This window comes from Aethalodelphis obliquidens, unplaced genomic scaffold (assembly GCF_003676395.1).
Source record: "Aethalodelphis obliquidens isolate GAN/ISIS:26980383/991018 unplaced genomic scaffold, ASM367639v1 scaffold22, whole genome shotgun sequence".
In the NCBI taxonomy this organism is placed as follows: domain Eukaryota; kingdom Metazoa; phylum Chordata; class Mammalia; order Artiodactyla; family Delphinidae; genus Aethalodelphis; species Aethalodelphis obliquidens.
The window spans coordinates 12,123,455-12,141,859 of NW_020837966.1; positions in this window are offsets into that span (position 1 = coordinate 12,123,455).

Here is an 18,405-nt window from a genome sequence, read left to right on the forward strand (position 1 = left end):
ATTCCAGGAATGAGGGGGATATGTCATTACTATAGGAATAAAAATAACATTTTGGAGTTTAATAGAATTAGCCACCCCCCATCAAATTTCCACTCTTTAAAAACATCTATTTTTTAAGGTTAAAAATTCTCAACTCCTTAGAATATGAAAAATACATAAACATATGAAGACAAAAAACAACCATAATGCCTTTGCCTCAGAACAGACACTATAAACATTTTTGCCATTTCTCCCCAGTAATTATTTTTAATTATTTTATTGACGTATAGTTGATTTCCCCAGTAATTTAAGCACATTGTTACATACCAGGGATAATACTGCAAGTAAAGCTTTGCGTCCCGCTTTTCAGAATTTAAAAAATAACGTTTTAGTCTGACTAAAAAGCGAGTACATGTTCTTTGTAGAAAATCTGAGACAAACTAGAAAAGTATAAAGAAGAAATGAAAAATTGCTAGTAACCTTGTTGCTTCACATAAGCATTGTTAATATTTTGGTGACCTCCCCTTCTAGGTTCTTTTTTTTCCCCCGGTCCTTAACAAAACTGTAAATTCACTCGAGAGAGTTAGGGGTCATTCCTTAATTGTCCAATTACCATTTAGGCAAAATTTGAGTTAAACACCCCTGGAAAATCAAGTCGTTTAATAAAAATCTAGTGGATTTCTTTTCCCAGTTGACATTTTTAAATTGTGACCTTGGGTGTGGAGGGGAAGTACAGTATTATCTGGCAACAAAAATGCTTCTAGAGTTGTAACCTATCTCCTCCTCCTGGGTGGGAGCCCGTGTGTCTCCACTTTGAGAGAAGGGCTGGACCAAAGAAAGGACAACGGGAGACAGCAGATAATGATGTATGAAGGAACATTTTGGGGCTAAGAGGTAGCCTGAAATGCCGTGAGGGCTGCAGTCACCAACTCTCACCCAAAATGCCTCTGCTACCCAGATTTCTATCCAGCTCATACAATTTATATCGAGCGACAGCAAAAATTACATTAACCAATGGCCCCTGTTTCCCTCCCAGGGGACTGCCCTCATTTCTCTAAACTAGGATCGCGAAGATTATTGCCAAGAAAAATTAAACTAAAAGGTCTCGCAAAAGGAGAAATAGAAACCAAATGATAATCATTCTGGACCTTAAGCTAGTTTCCAGGAGGCAGTGTGGTATAGAAAAGGCACAAACGCAGCTCTGCCACATATTGTATGGGATCATGGGCAAGTCACTTACTCCTTCTGAGTTCTGGATTTATCACCTGTAGAACCAGGGCTAATTACACCTTCTCTGTATAGATAGTGAAAGGCTCAAACTGGCTGACAAGGGGAAAGCGCCCTGCACAAATTCAAAGGAGTCAATGTTTGCTCCTTTCTTGTTTTAAATTCATGGACTGCCTCTCACAAGGCGAGGCAGTGGTCATGTGCGTCTGTGTCACTGTGGATTAATTTTACCATGGAGGGTAACTATATTCTTTTTGCTTATTGCAGGTCTGCAGAATTGGAAATAGAGGGGGAAAGAGATTTAATGGAGGGAGAATGTTTTAGTCATTTATCTTTAGTAAAAGAAAACTTGATTACAAATGTAATATATCTTTGTCATTAAACACTCAAACAATACATAAGTACATGAAATAAAGAGCTAAGGCACCTCCGCCATCACATGCACCTCCACAGAAGGGACTGCTGTTACCAGTTGTGTGAACATGCTTCCAGAACTCTTTCTATTCATCACACATATATAAAAACACACACTTGTATTTTCACAGTATGTTGTGGCCAATCCCCCGTGCTAGTGCACCATGGTGGCATCCCACTTTGGTAAACAGCTGCAATAACGTTCCATAAATTGGATGAACAATAATGCAGCTGACCAATCTGAGAAGAGAGAGCTGCAAATGCTAGTTCTTCACATTGTATTGGAGCAACTTCCAGCAAACAGTAAATATATCAAGTTCTTGTAAAGCTCAATACCTTACCTATAAAATGGGCAAAACAATACCGCCACCCCCCCGCCAATAGCATTATTGTGAAGATCCAGTGAGTGTTACAAACTGTGAAGCAAAGCATGGTGCTGCCTTTTCCCTAGCCCTGCATGAGGTAGACAGACAGACTACAGCCGAAGCTGGGCAGGCACATTTTAACGGTTTATGTGCCGCATGTTCATGTTTAATGCCAAAGCCCGGGGCAATTCATCAATGAAAAAATCATGACACACTGGTCAGAATGGCCATCATCAAAATGTCTACAAACAATAAATGCTGGAGAGGGTGTGGAGAAAAGGGAACCCTCTTGCACTGTTGGTGGGAATGTAGATTGATACAGCCACTATGGAGACCAGTATGGAGATTCCTTGGAAAACTAAGTATAGAACTACCATATGATCCAGCAATCCCACTCCTGCGCATATATCTGGAGAAAACCATAATTCGAAAAGATACATGCACCCCAATGTTCAATGCAGCACTATTTACAATAGCCAAGACACGGAAGCAACTGAAATGTCCATCAACAGAGATGGCATAAAGAAGATGTGGTACATATACACAATGGAATACTACTCATCTTTAAAAAAAGAACAAAATAATGCCATTTGCACCAACATGGATGGACCTGGAGATTATGCTAAGTGAATTAAATCAGACAGAGAAAGACAAATATCATATGATATCACTAATATGTGGAATCTAATAAAAACTGATAAAAATGAACTTATTTACAAAACAGAAAGAGATTCATATCTTGAAATCAAAGGGGAAATATGGGGGGGGAGGGATAAATTAGGAGTTTGGGATTAACATGTACATACTGCTATATATAAAATAGATAAACAACAAGGTCCTACTGTATAGCACAGGGAACTGTACTCAATATTCTGTAATAACCTATATGGGAAAAGAATCTGAAAAAGAATGGACATACATATATGTATAACTGATTCACTTTGCTGTACACCTGAAACTAACACAACATTGTAAATCAACTGTACTCCAATAAAAATTTTGAAAATATATAATAAATAATGCAATGATTAAAAAAACATGACAACATGTTTTATACCAAAGTTAACTGCTTTAGTATTTCAATTTTAGTCAGTTCTGTATCGACAGAACTCCAAAGAGCCTTGCTCTCCTCTTGTATAGGGTGGTCCTTGTTCACGTAGGCAGAAACCACTGGATCTTCTTTACTAATCAAGAGGAAATGGCAAAAGGCTATTTTCCTGTCTGCCCTAGAAGATAAAACAGAAATGAAGCTGGGGTCTTTTCCAGTGCCCTTCAGAGAAGTGGGCTGGCAGTGCACCTGGATGAAATAATAAATGGTTAACACCAGTGAGATGTGGAAGATAAGAGCCTGAAGGGCCAGTCACAAAGATGTCAGATTAATAAGGGCCCTTTCTGTCCTCTCTCTCTCTCTCTCTCTCTCTCTCTCTCACAAGCGATACTGTGGCAACTCATTTCTTATTAGGCCTGCATAATGGCCTGCAGCTCTGTCTCCAGGGCACTGGCTCATTTGCCCATGACACCTTCACCTTTATTCTTGAATTTGGCATAAAAGAGACCATGACCAAAATCAAGGCCTTTGGGTTTTAGGAGGGAGGAAAGGAAGTAGGGTGGCTCTATTCTTCCAAGTTCCTAAGGAAATATATCCCACATCCCACCAGACTGTTGAAGTTCCAGCGTTACAAAAAGCAATATTTACTGTAGCTGAGCTGGATGCACTGTAAGACTATAGAATCACAGGATCCACAGCCACCCTCCAGGGACCTCAAATGCAGGCCAAACTCAGGTCACGTTCAAGTGCATCTTGAGCTGAGCAGAGGAAACTGGTCATCAGACAGATTTCTGGTCAATGAGATCAGCTGTCCTTGCAGTTAATTAAGAATTCTTTCAACTTCTTTGATTCTACCCTGGGTTATCGATCTCATCATATAATAATTTATTGGCTTTTCATCAAAATACTACAGATCATCAAAATTGCTGAAGTGAAGACCCGAACTTGAAGCCCATTTTTTTTTTTCTCTCCACTCTTGATGGCTAATGAGTATTTCTACTTCTTACCAATTGCTGAGACTCGTGAAATCCTTTGACAAATATAGTTTTGGGGCTTTCCATTGGGAAAATGTTTCTATGAGCAAAAGGCAGACCTTCCTCTTTTGTCAGGAGCAAAAATCCATGCCCCAGAGTATTCTCCTGGCAGTGATGACATTCTCCTGTTGCCTGTGGGCCTGGCTCTATTCCACGCTATATTTTTTCAGACCAGGAAAGTTTTCCTTAACTGGAGAAGTACACTCCTATCACGGATTTCAAGACACTCCTCTGCTTTCACTCTCAGGTGTGGTATTGTTTGTGCTGCTGGCTCGGAAGTGACTTTCAAACCCATTGTTCAAGTGTCCCCAGAATGAAGAAGACAAACCATCCCATCAACAGCACAATAATTTCCACTGAGGGGAAAAAAATACATCTTGCCAATTTCAGTTCACATTGTCTCCAACACATCTGCAAAACTCTCTGCCCTGAATAATCTGTGATGCATAGAGTATAAAGTAAAAACCCCTCACATGGAATGACTAATAAAGGCAAAGGCGAAACAGCTAACAATGAAAGCAAACACAAAAAGAAAACAGCATGAGTCAAGGGCCTTGTCAATCATAAGAGAATGGTTTTCACATCTAATCAGCAAAGATTTAAAGGCTGGATATTTCAGGAATGGAAAAGAGGGTGCCCTTCAACAAACAATTGATGTAAGGTGAGAAGGCAGTGCAATAGGTATGAGAAAAAAGAAGTTTGGAGTCAGACTTGGGTTCAAGTACCATCTCCTCTACTATGAATTAATTGGGTCTGAGAAGGTCACCTAACTAGCTTCTCAGCCTCATTTCTTTCTTTTTTTTTAATTATTTTATTCATTTATTTATGGCTGCACTGGGTCTTTGTTGCTGCACACGGCCTTTCTCTAGTTGCGGCGAGCGGGGGCTACTCTTAGTTGCAGTGCTTGGGTTTCTCATTGCCGTGGCTTCTCTTGTTGCGGAGCACGGGCTCTAGGCGCACGGGCTTCAGTAGTTGCAGCACGCGGACTCATTAGTTGTGGTGCACTGGCTTAGTTGCTCCGCGGCATGTGGGATCTTCCTGGACCAGGGCTCGAACCCGTGTCCCCTGCATTGGCAAGCAGATTCTTAGTCACTGCGCCACGAGGGAAGTCCCTCTCAGCCTCATTGCCACCATCTGTACGTGGAGATGAAGTGAGCAACAGCCCTACATCCGCCTTGCTGGGAACCAGTGAGAATCAGATGAGATAATGGACTTGAAGTCATTACACAGGGCTATATGAAGTTTTGCATCTCTAAAGAGAAAGATGGCATTCGAAAGAGCGGAGTTGGCAAGTGAGGGGAGGTGACCGTGGCCCGTGAGAGCTGGGGGTGGCCTGCACCTTCAGTCTCACCTCCCACAACCCCTTCTCCCTGCTCCAGGAGGTCCCAGATCTTCAGACCCTTCCAGTGGGGCGCAGGAGAGACTGTGGGCATGGTACTTGCTGTGGAGCCCTGGGATTGCCCTCCTGTTCACCCTGAGAGCCCTCCTTCACAGTTTTTCTGGTGGTGGCTGGGGGAAGCAAATGCATCTTTGAAATAATAATGAATTGAGTTAGCAGCAGGCTCAGTGATGGGGCGGTTGGAGTGCTGATGAGGGCCATGGTAACAGCTTTGAGAGTCTCTGGGACTTTACTTGGAGCCTGGAGCGCAAGCGTGATAACCTGAAATGGTTTCATTCCAACTCTGACTGTGTACCCTGTTCTAGTGACTTTTGGGCTACAGAGGGAGAAGGAAAAAGCAAAAGGCAAAAGCACAGAGGAAACAGAAAAGAATGGAAGATACCCCAATAACAGCAAGTGCCCATTCTGACTTGGCAAACCCAGGGAGTGTCGTTTCCCTCCTTCCCACAATTCATAAATGTCACTTCCTCAGGTTCCTTGAATCCCCATGGCCGTGCCTGATTGAGTCCACGCTAGGGCCTGTAGGATGTGGGAATATAAATGCATGGACACATATATCTTGTATATGTCTTCTCCTCCAGGAACCAAGGCCATTCCTGAAGAGGAGGACAGTGGGATCAAGGCCAGGAAAGGAAGTCCTGGGTTTGAGGGTCTTAAGAAAAGCTTAAGGTTAAGGATATTTCCCTAGTCCTGAAATGTTCACTTGACGTCAAATTTGACTCTACTCAGTGTGTGATACTGGGACTAAGCTTTGAGCACTGGGGTTAGGTGTGGGATAAGAAGGAAGTCCGCAGAAGGTTCAAGGCTTTCAGCCTGGCTGCCACCAGAAGGAAGCCCCAAGAACAGAAGCTCTAGGGATGTCCCCTTCCCACTCACCCTTAGGAGGGTGTCCTTGTCCTTAGGAGGCAATCTGTAGAAACACTCTCTGCATTTTATCTCTGTGGGAGTGTTTCCTCATCCATACCAGTAATTCCCAACCCAGCCATGCATCAGCAATCACTGGGGTCTTTCTTTTTTTTTTTTTTTAACATCTTTATTGGGGCATAATTGCTTTACAATGGTGTGTTAGTTTCTGCTTTATAACAAAGTGAATCAGTTATACATATACATATGTTCCCATATCTCTTCCCTCTTGCGTCTCCCTCCCTCCCACCCTCCCTATCCCACCCCTCCAAGCGGTCACAAAGCACCAAGCCGATATACTGGGGCCTTTCTTTAAAAAGTACTGATTCCCAGGTACCCAGTCTTTTCCCTGCTTTACCAAATCAAGAATGTTGGGACTTGGACCCAAGAATCAGTTTTTTTTTTCTCAATTATTATAATATTAAAGTATCAGAAATTCAAGTGAAAGCGTGGCCCTAAATTCCAATCCAAAAGCATATGAACTTTTTCATTTTTTAATTGTTAACTTCTAATCCCTGACTATGAGCATATTTAGTATTTTCTTATTTTTCACAGTATCACAGAATTTGGTATTCTGCAGTTTTCATTGACATTACCTGATGACAAGTTTCTGATTTCACACTAGTTTCATTCTACCTCCCTCCTCTCCTTTTAGATAACTACTGTTAAAACTTATTACATTTTTTCCCGCAAACCCTTTTCTATGCCCATACATAACATGCTAATATACATATGCACATTTTTGGCTGTTCCTTTTTTTTTTTTTTTACAACATGTATTTCCGTATGTTGCTTTTTCACTTAATGCATTATGGAAATCCCTGCAGGTTCCTAGGTGTAGACCTAACTCATAGGTGCATAGTATTCTATGATGTATTAGGGTTCTTCAGAGAAACAGAACCAATAAGACAGAGATTGATCTCTCTTTCTCTCTCTATTCTTGGGTCCAAGTCCCAAGATACTTGATTTGATACAGCAGGGAAAAGTCTGGTTACATGGGAATCAGTACCTTTTTTTTACATTCTTTTTTTATATTCTTTTCCATTACGGTTTATTACAGGATATTGAATATAGTTCTCTGTGCTATACAGTAGGACCTTGTTGTTTATCCATTCTAAATGTAATAGTTTGCATCTACCAAGCCCAAACTCCCAGTCCATCCCTCTCCCTCCTGCCCTCCCCCTTGGCAACCACAGGTCGGGAATCAGTACTTTTTAAATAAAGGCCCCAGAGTGATTGTTGGTACATAGCTGGGTTTGGGAACTACTGGTGTGTCTGAGGGAACACTCCCATAAGAGCCCATCATAAGAGAATGAGAGAGAGAATGAGAGAACGATATCTTCACAGCATGCACACATACACACACACACGCAAAAATTCAAAATGGCTTAAAGACTTAAATGTAAGACATGATACCATAAAACTCCTAGGAGAGAACACAGGCAAAACATTCTCTGATGTCAATTGTATCAATGTTTTCTTAGGTCAGTCTCCCAAGGCAATAGAAATAAAAGCAAAGATAAACAAATGGGACCTAATCAAACTTATAAGCTTTTGCAGAGCGAAGAAAACCACAAACAAAATGAAAAGACAACCTATGGATTGGGAGAAAGTATTTGCAAATGGTGCAACCAACAGTGCCTTAATTTCCAAAATATACGAACAGCTCATACAACTCAATAACAAAAAACAAAACAACCCATCAAAACATGGGCAGAAGACCTAAACAGACATTTCTCCAAAGAAGACATACAGATGGCCAACAGGCACATGAAAGGATGCTCTTCATCGCTAATTATTAAAGACATGCAAATCAAAACCACAGTGAGGTATCACTTCATACCGGTCAGAATGGCCATTACTAAAAAGTCAACAAATAAATGCTGGAGAGGATGTGGAGAAAAGGGAACCCTCCTACACCGTTTGTGGAATGTAAATTGGAGTAGCCACTATGGAAAACAGTATGGAGTTTCCACAAAAAACTAAAAATTGAGTTGCCATGTGATCCAGGAATTCCACTCCTGGGCACATACCCAGACAAAACTCTAATTCAAAAAGATACATGCACCCCTGTGTTCACAGCAGCACTACTGACAATAACCAAGACATGGAAACAACCTAAATGTCCATCAACAGATGAATGGATAAAGAGGATGTGGTTTGCATATACACACATATACAAAATGGAATACTACTTAATCATAAAAAAGAATGAAATGATGCCATTTGCAGCAACATGGATGGACTTAGAGATTATCGTTCTAAGCGAAGTAAGAAAGAAAAAAGAAAGCAAACACCATATAATATCACTTCTATGTGGAATATAAAATATGACACAAATAAACTTATCTACGAAACAGAAACAGACTCACAGACATAGAGAACAGACTTGCGGTTGCCAAGGGGCGGGGGTGGGGGGAGTGATGGATTGGGAGTTTGGGATTAGTAGGTGCAAACTATTATATATGGAATGGATAAACAATGAGGTTCAACTGTATAGCACAGGAAACTATATTCAATATCTTGTTATGAACCATAATGGAAAATAATATGAAAATATATGTGTATATATATACATATGTGTTAAAAACTGAATCACTTTGCTGTATAGCAGAAATTAATATGACATTGTAACTCACTTATACTTCAATAAAATAAATTTTAAACAAATAGAATGAGAGAATGAGATTGAGGTTGATTTTAAGGAATTGGCTCATGTCATGGTAGAGGCTTGGTCAAGTCCAAAGTCTGCAGATTAGGCTAGAGACCCAGGGGAGAGTTGCTGTCTGATTCCAAAGGCAATCTTTTGGCAGAACTCCTTCCTGCTAAGGGCAGTCAGCCTTTGTTCTATTAAGGCCTTCAACTGATTGGATGAGGCCCACCCACATTACTACACAGTGTAAACTGCTTTACTCAAAGTCCACCTATTTAAATGTTAACCTCATCCAAAACACACCTTTACAGAAACATCCAGAAGAATCTCTGACCAAATATCTTGGCACTGTGGCCCAGCCAAGCTGACATAGAAAATTAACCATCACACATAATATGGATGTATTCTAACTCATTCATTTCCCAATGCATTTCTCTAGTGATGGACTTTCAGCCTTTTTTCTTTATCCTTTTTGACTCTATAAACAATGCTCATGTATCAAAATTCTTTTATTTCCACAGGATAGAATCCCAGAAGAAAGATTATTGGGTCTAATGGTACGCTTATTTGTAATTTTAACAGATGCTGTTGGATCATCTCCAAAAGGAGTTTTTATTGCTTAGAACAAACTCTTAGGGTGATTCTGGTACCCTAACTGCCAGTGAGTGCAAAAAATTAACTTTTTGTTCTTATGCCAAGGTGTAAATATTTCCAAGAAATCTTCTCCAGGGCTGAGACCTTAAAACCTTTCTCATTCAGTGTGGTGATAACTGAGGTCAGCATATCTGAAAACTGATATTAATTTCGTATTACCCACAGGCATGAAAGGTGGTGCTATGGGAAGAAGAGAAGAAGGCTTGGGTACCCCTGCTAGATCCAGGTCAAGAATGATGCATGTTCCTTAATTTGACTTCCCCGTTAGCTTTGTGACTGCTGGATAATATTTTGAGATGTTAATTTATGTGCTTTTTTCCCTCTCCTCTGTCCTATTCTCTCCCTTCACTTTATTCAAGCTTAAGGGAGGCATATGCCTAAGAAGAAAGTATAAGTGGCCAGGGAGATTTCTTGTCCCATACAGAATGTAGGAAATTTCTGCAGTGCTAAGAGGAAGAAGAAGGTTTGCAAGAAAACAGACTGGCAGAAAAATCAGGGGGCAGATTCTAGATGAAAGGACACCCCCAAGCTAAAGTCAGAATAGGAGAAAGGGCTGCAGCTCCTGAAGCCATGGAGATCCCACTGAGCCGCCTGGCAGAGAAGGAAAGACCTCGAGGAACAGGGGCTGAAAGTCAGCCCTCAGCTGATGTGACCCTTGGCTGCCTCCCCAAAGGATTTGCTGCTCTAAGCATAACACCCCCACCCAACTTTGTCTCAGCCTAAGACTCCGGAACTGTGGTTCAGCCTTGGGTCAAAACCCCAATAATAACTGACATTCATCATAAAGATATTAATCTTTAATGACATAAAGACATTAATCATCTTGCCAGTAGAATGGAAGGCTTAGAGTAGAAATTATGTCAGTTGAAGGCAGGGTTTCTCAACCTTGGCACTACTGATATATATGTATTTTTAAAAATAAATTTATTTATTTATTTATTTATGGCTGCATTGGGTCTTCGTTGCTGCGTGCAGGCTTTCTCTAGTTGTGGTGAGCTGGGGGCTACTCTTTGTTGCGGTGCGCAGGCTTCTCATCGCGGTGGCTTCCCTTGTCACAGAGCATGGGCTCTAGGCGCGCGGCCTTCAGTAGTTGTGGTTCACGGGCTCTAGCGCACAGGCTCAGTAGTTGTGGCGCACGGGCTTAGTTGCTCCGCGGCACGTGGGATCTTCCCGGACCAGGGATCGAACCCGTGTCCCCTGCACTGGCAGGCAGATTCTTAACCACTGCGCCACCCGGGAAGTCCCACTACTGATATTTTGAGCTGGGGGATTTTTTGCTGCGGGCTGTCTATCCTGTGCATTGTAGGATGTTGGCAGCACTCCTGGCCTCTACTCACTAGATACCAGTAGCGCCCCCTCTTTGCCCCCAGCTTTGAGGATCAAAAATGTCGCCAGACATTGCCAAATGTCCCCTGGGGACCTATATTACACCTGACTGAGAATCACTGATTTAAGGGAAAGTAAAGAAAGGTTGGAATTCTTGAGTTTGTGGACAGAGATTCTTACGAGCGACATGTACTTACATCAACTCTATTCATCAAGCTGCCAGAGGCCAGCAAGACATTGAGCTTCACCCAGAATTGCCTCCCTGACAAATGTTTTGCTTGGGCTAATTATTAAACATTAGCTTTCATTCTCTGAACAACCTGTCAACAAGCGGATGACATCCAGAAATGGAAGGACATGCATCTTAATCACACCTACGGTGGTTAATGGGTCAGTGAGGCGTTCAGAGTACTCTGATCCCTTACTGACCTTTCCCAAGTTGGGACCTGTCGCTCTATGGCTGTGCCAGACAGCAGCGGATGCCTGTTCTGGAAACCCTGGCTGCCCTTCAGGGCCTTTTCATTTCACACTAATAAGCCTCATTTAGGTTTTGCATTACAGAGCGGCAACCAAACGTTATTGCCAGCAAGGGCAAATTGCTGATGTCCACGGTCTTTTCCAGACAAGCAAATGAATGTGATGTTTTCTCCACCTCCTCTCTTCTCACTGAGGAGATGATTCTTGGAGATAATCCACTTGGTTATCTACGGATGTGAACGTAATTTGGAGGCAGCAGTCATGCCAGATGGCCAGCTGAAGCTGGGAGCCCTCCCTGAGTGGATTTCTGAGCCAAAATTTTCACTCCCTGGAGGAGCAGAGGAGAGGGTGTGTATGGATGGGGAAGGCTAAGCTTTGCACTTCTGAAAGGGAGGGAAGACTGCGAGAGGCTGGCATGAATGGCCACTGTCCTTGCCAAATATGCACGGCGTGACTTAGGTGAGTGCTTGAGAAAATCTCCTGAGTGCTGGTGCGGACAGATCCTAGAAACAGGATGCCTCGGGCAACTGTGGAATGCCTTTCCCTGGAGGCTGGGGCTGCCTGGGCGACTCTCCTGCCTGACTCAGCCAGCCCAGACGCTCAGGGTGATCTCTCAAGGTGTGTCCTAACTCAATGACCCTTAGATCTGTGTGGGGCCTGGGGGGCGAGGGCAGGATGGGCGAGACAGGGGACCAGTAAAGTCCAGCTATGGCGGGTTGGTTGCTTCAATGAGCACACGAGGAACTCTGGCGAAACTTAGCTATTGGAACGTGCATCAGAGCTCACTGGAAGAAAAGCCCTGGACTGAGAAGGAAAGAGAAGCAAAGAGGGAGTGGGAGGAAAAGGGAACCAAATGAGTGGGAGGATATTTAGAAAGAAATCAAACAAAAGACAAATGAAAGGCCATCAAGACTTGGACAGTGACATTTAGATTTAACATAATGGAAAGGAAGAAAATGAGGTTTCAGGATGATGAAATATGCCTATTTCATCATATCAATTTTTAAAATACATATTTCTTTTTGATTGCTAATTCATTACTGAAATACATCAGACTGTCATCTTTTGTCTTGCAAACTATGTCCTGGGGGGGAAAAAATCCCCTTGGCTTTGGTTTTAAGAGTCATGGTTCTGTCACTTAGTATGTGACTGTGGGCAAATCTTATTTCCTCTTTGAGCCTCAGTTTTCTGATATTTAAAATTAATATATACAATACCTGACTCCTGAAGTGTTATAAAAGTCAAATGAAAAAAAATGTGTGTACAAACTCATAAACTGTATACAAACTGGTAATTATCCTTGTTTACAACAAAACTACAGTCTTTTTCAATTCATTCTTCACCCAGCTTTCAAAGCACAAGTCTGAAAACATACCTGGTTTAAGGAGTTCATCTCTAAAATGCTCCTTGGTTCCCCATGGTTTTCCAGGAAATGTTCACACCTCACAGCTTAGCTCACACCGCCTCCCCAGTCTGGCTTCTGTGTACCCTGCTGCCCTCATCTCTCAAGCCCAAACTCAACAAGGTAGCATCCTAAGTTATCTGCGTTGCAGTCTCCTAATGCAATTAACATTTGCTTTCCACCACTTGCCCTCAGAGAGTCTCAGTCTAGGGAGTGTTGCATGGGTCTTGCTGGCAGGGAGCCTTGGTTCAGGCCTGCAGACTGAAGTACCCACTGGGCCAAGCAGGGAACATCAGCAGTGAGTGAGTCAAGAGACGTAGGCCGTTACTACTTGGACTCAGTTAACTATCTTGCTTTGCAGAAACAGGGTGCCAATCTTGTTAGCTCTTCAAGAGAATCCCCTCCAAACCAGATTTTTATATGAAATCTCCTAACTTTTAAAGCTTGACGAGAAATTTAAAAAATTTGAAACCAAGTGTTGTTCAAATAGAATATGTCACAGGGCTGCATATGACTATGAGCTGCCATTTTCAACCCCTGGCCTTATCTTTCATGTATATTGAAATGACAACAAAACTAAACATACAAAAACAACAGGAAATGTTAATTGCTGCCCTGATGCTTCTTTACTTGATCAAATCATTCTGGTCCTCCAAAATGCTGTATAAGCATCACCTCTATGGGAAGCCTTTCACTTCCCACTCCCCCATCACTCCATCCCCTCTGCCACCTCCTTGGGCCAACCCTGATGACTGCATAATCCAAGATGGCTACTGAAGCTCCAGCCATCACATCTGTACTCCAGGCAGGAGGATGGGGGAAGGAGGTGAAGTGCCAAAGGGCCTTCTCCCAGATGAATCAGTCCCTCTCAAAGGATTTTCAGAAGGCTTACCCCAAGATTTCACTTTCATCTCATTGTCCAGTCCTAGCTGCAAGGGGTTAGGGAGATGTAGTGTTATTACCAACTAGAATAAAATCAGGATTTTTTTTTAAAAAGGAAGAATGATTATTAACTGAGCAATCAGCACTCTCTTCCATACTTACTGACTTGTTTCCCTGCTTCTACTACTGCCGCTACAATTTATTCTCCGAACAACCATTGATCCTAGATTGGATTGTAACATCCTGCCCGATTTAAGCAATTTTAAGAGCTTCCACTGTTCTTATGACAAGAACATAAGCTTCAGTAAGGCTTGAAATGCCTGTGGGACCGGCACCGCCCACCTCTTCCCTCACTCTAACCTCTGACTCTCATTCTTGGCTCCACCTATACTTGCACTATTTCAGCTCCTTGAATGTGCCAGGCTCTTTCCCACCTTTGCACAAGATGTTGTCCCTGCCTTGAACTCTCTGCCTCCAACTGATGGATGCCTCCAAGCCTCAACCGAAGTGTCACATCCTCAGGGAGGCCATGCTCACCACCTCAGTCCGTGCAGCTCCCCATCCCCGTTCTTCTTGCGTCTACACTCTCACTCTTGACCTCCCCACGGTTCAGGACACCGCACTGATGTCTGTGCTCATCTCTGATGGCCAGTCTTCCCTACGAGACTCTACCTGTAGTCAGGACAAGGGAACATGTTGGGCCTGCTCCCTTCTGCATGCCTTCCAACGCCTGATAGATTAGAGGCGCTTGGTAAATATTTATTTGCCTGAATCACTAACATAAGTCAGTGTGTTTGTTTGGCCCTACTGGGCTTACATAGGTGAAGGGTATGTGAGACTCAGGCAAATGTTTACAAGTCACCCTGTCTCCCCAAACCTGTCTCATCACAAAAAGTGATGAATCTAGGATGATCTCAGACCTTGCCCAAGTAACCACTTAATGCTCAAAGCACGCACCCCCCTTTTCCTTCCTTGTTACACAGAATAGCCTTTCGAAGCTTTCCCAGCTCAGTTGTTCTATGGGTGATGAATGTCAAGTGGCTGCTCCCACATCCCCAATTCAGTGAAATGTATTCATCAGACACCAGGAATTAAGCATTCGCAGGGAGAAGATACCCATGTGTTTACATTTCGGGAAACCAGCTCGAATTGCTTCAACCTAAAACAAAAACTAACCCTCAAAATAAACAAACACAACTTCATGAAACTATTTGCCTTTAAAGCTGTGCCTCATAAAGGAACAAAACAAAACAAAAACTAGGAAGGAATTCTCAAGAAATGTATCATGCGACATTATCTGAGGGTGCAAACTGAAGGTGAATGGGGAATACATAAACCAAAGAGCTGGCAGTGTCTACAGCTGGGGCAGGGAGAGGCCTATCAATTATTGATACTCTTCCTTCTATAGACATGTGTGATGCATTCCATACTGGCTCAAACGTATACAGAGGGTGAGAGGAGAGAAGACTTAAGATTCTCTTACCGGCCCAGAGTGCTGACATTTCTTTTCTGCTCCAGTTGCAGCGGGACCTTGAGAGTTTAGGGTGATGCTCTCTGCCCAGATGAACTTTGGCAAAGCGCTGGAGGATGGGAAGCCCAGCAGATGTCAACACTAGGATGGTCCAAATGAATGCAAGTTTATGCCTTCCCTTCTCCACGGGAGACGCTGGGAGATAGTATCTCACAGCCTCACACCAGATGCTAATCAGATTATATCCAGATGCTCTATGAACATGTGTCAGCAGTTGAAAAGACCTATTCTAATTGGGACAAACTTACTTTTTCCAATGCTGTAGGTAAAATGCACAAGTAAAAATATAAGTACAAAGGAAGTCCAGGTTGAGCACATAGTGTATGTGCTTGCAATAAGTCTGTGTGAAGGAAAAGAGTGAGGAGAGAAAGGAATTAGGCAGCTTCTCGAGCTCCCTTTGCTTACAGATGATACTTCTCATGGGTTTAAGATTCCGTCCCCTGATTTGAAGGCTATCTAGGTTTTAGTAAATCCTCTTTCTTTCTGGTTGACTGGGGGGCTCCTAACGTTAACAAGCATAACTGAGTTTCATACTGAAGAATAACCCGAAGTATTTTCTTGTGCCTTTAGAGCAGAATTTATGTTTTTCAACAGATGCTTCAACCTCTGTTTGTTGAGTGCCTACCTTATGCACGGGGCAGCGGGGAGACACCAGGGAACAGCGGCGTAGACAGCTGTGACCTTTTAAGGAACTCAGAGTGTGGTAGCAGAGACAGATAAACAGGAAATTGCAACACATGTGGAAACACTGTGATAGAGGTCTCCCTATTAAGATGCTAGGGTCCTCCAGCTTCAGCCTGGCGAGGGGGATGGTCTGAGAAAAGTCTCCAGGGTGAAGCCATAGGGTGAAGGAGCCGGGGAAAGCAGAGGTGAGAGAATGGTGGCCTTCAGGTAGAGAAAACATGCCCCGTACTATGTAGGTGTCTGTAAGTCACACAAATTCCGATTAGGAGATAAATCACTAAAACTGGGTAAAAGTATACTGGGCTTGACCAGAAAGCAGCAAGTCCCATACAGTTAGACATATGCAGAGACTGGATTAAAATTTCAGGGAATTATAAAAAGAGATTTCTAGACTAGATAGGAGACTGTACTGGGTCTATGGCCCCAATCCCAGAGCCACCCCAAATACCCAAAGGTAGAGTTCAGGAACGTGGATCTGTTTGAAAGCTCCCTAGTTAGTCTTTAGGCAAATAAATCAAAACCACAGTAAGATACCATTCCACACCCATTAGGTATACGAAGCCATTAGGATGTGGGGGTAATGGAATTTTCTGTATTGTAGGTGAGAAAAATGACACAGCTGCTGTAGAAAACTGCATGGTGCTCCCTGAACAGTTAAACATACACTTACTATAGGATCCAGCAATTGTGCTTCAAGGTATGTACCCAAAGAAAGTGAAAGCAGAGACTCAAACAGACATTTGTACACCCTTGTTCCTAGCAGCGTTATTCACAATAGCCAAAAGGTGGCATCAGCTCACGAATGGATTAACAAAATGCGGTATATACACACAGTGGAATATTATTCAGCCGCAAAAGGGAACGCAGTTCTGACACAAACCACGACATGAATTAACCTTGAAGACATTATCCTCAGTGAAATGAACCAGACACAAAAGGACAAATAATTAATATACGATTCCACTTGGATGAAATATCTAGACTGGACAACAGAAATCAGACCAGAGGTTACCAGGGGCCAGGAACGGGGAAGTATTGCTTCATGGTTACAGAGTTTCTGTCTGGGGTCAAGAAAAATGTTTGGAAATAGTAGTGATGGTTGTACAACAGTGTGAATGTACTTAAGGTCACCGAGTTGTGCAATTAAAAATGGTTAACATGGTAAATTTTACGTCATTTATATGTTACCGCGATTGAAAAATAAACAGCTTCCTTGCTGATTTTGAAAGAGGCCATCCATAGAGTAGTTTTGGAGAACCACTGGACTAGCTTCTCATACAGGTCTAGGCGTTTCAGAGGCTAAAAAGCCAAAGCATTTGCACAGCATTAAACTAGAAAAAACTGTAGGGTCTTCCTATGGGATATAGCTAGCTTGTGAGCACAGATGAACTCCAAGCCTTTTTGGGATCTGCCCGAGCCAGTAACGGGCCTCCCTCTGATGAAAACAGTCAATGAAATCCAAGGTCTTTCTCCAGGGAGGATAGAAGGTTGGGGGTAGTTCACCTTTTTTGCCCACTTCCATGAATCACCCATGGGGAAATGCCATTTCTTTGTGTCAAAGCTACCCAACAGAAGCCAGCAGACATCCCAAATTTCCTAGGCACACACACACTCTGAGTCTTTGAACTTGCATCAATCTCCAAAAGGTGGGAAAGGAAGAAGGAGGGTATAGATAAGTGTCTCAGCCTGGGTTCCCTAAAAAGCAAACCCTGAGCCAAAGGCTTGAGTGCAGGCAGGTTTCTTTGGGAAATGGTCCCAGGGAGCAGGACTGAAGGATGGAGGGTTAACACGGAAGAAATGAAGTCTGCACTGAGAACTGTTATTCAGTTGGACACCTATATGGGCAAGAAAGAATCCCATAGGACACTTTGAGAAGCCATGTGAAAGAGAAGCCAGGACTGCCCACCTAGGAACTGGAAAAGGGAAATATTTATCCATTGGCTCAGCTCCTTAGCATCAAGAACGACCTCACGAGCACTAACTCCTTGCACTATGCACGTTGGGTTGCGTGTGCAAGGAATGAGAGAAGACCCAGGCAGGGCAGGAAGCAAGAGGCAAGTGGCCCAGAACAAGGACCGAAGGAGAGGCAGTGGCAGGCTGTGTCTGCACGAAGTTGGTGATGCCTGGGTTGACCTCACTGGCAGAGCGGCAGGTGCAGTAAGAGGCTGGACCAAGAGAAGTGAAGTGGTGCACGAGACGGGTCCAGTGTAATACAAAATCACCCTGCAGTTGTAACCAAGTTTACGACTACTGCATGGATTCACGATCTCCCCAGGGACTTCAAACGGTTTGCCTACTAAGCACCAGATCAGTCCATAGACTCGTCTACACTCGGAGGAAGACGGCAAAGATCGATTGGGAAAAGAGGCAATATTGCTAATCACAGAATAGCTTTTGTTTCTTTGATTTATAACTTTGAGCCACTGTA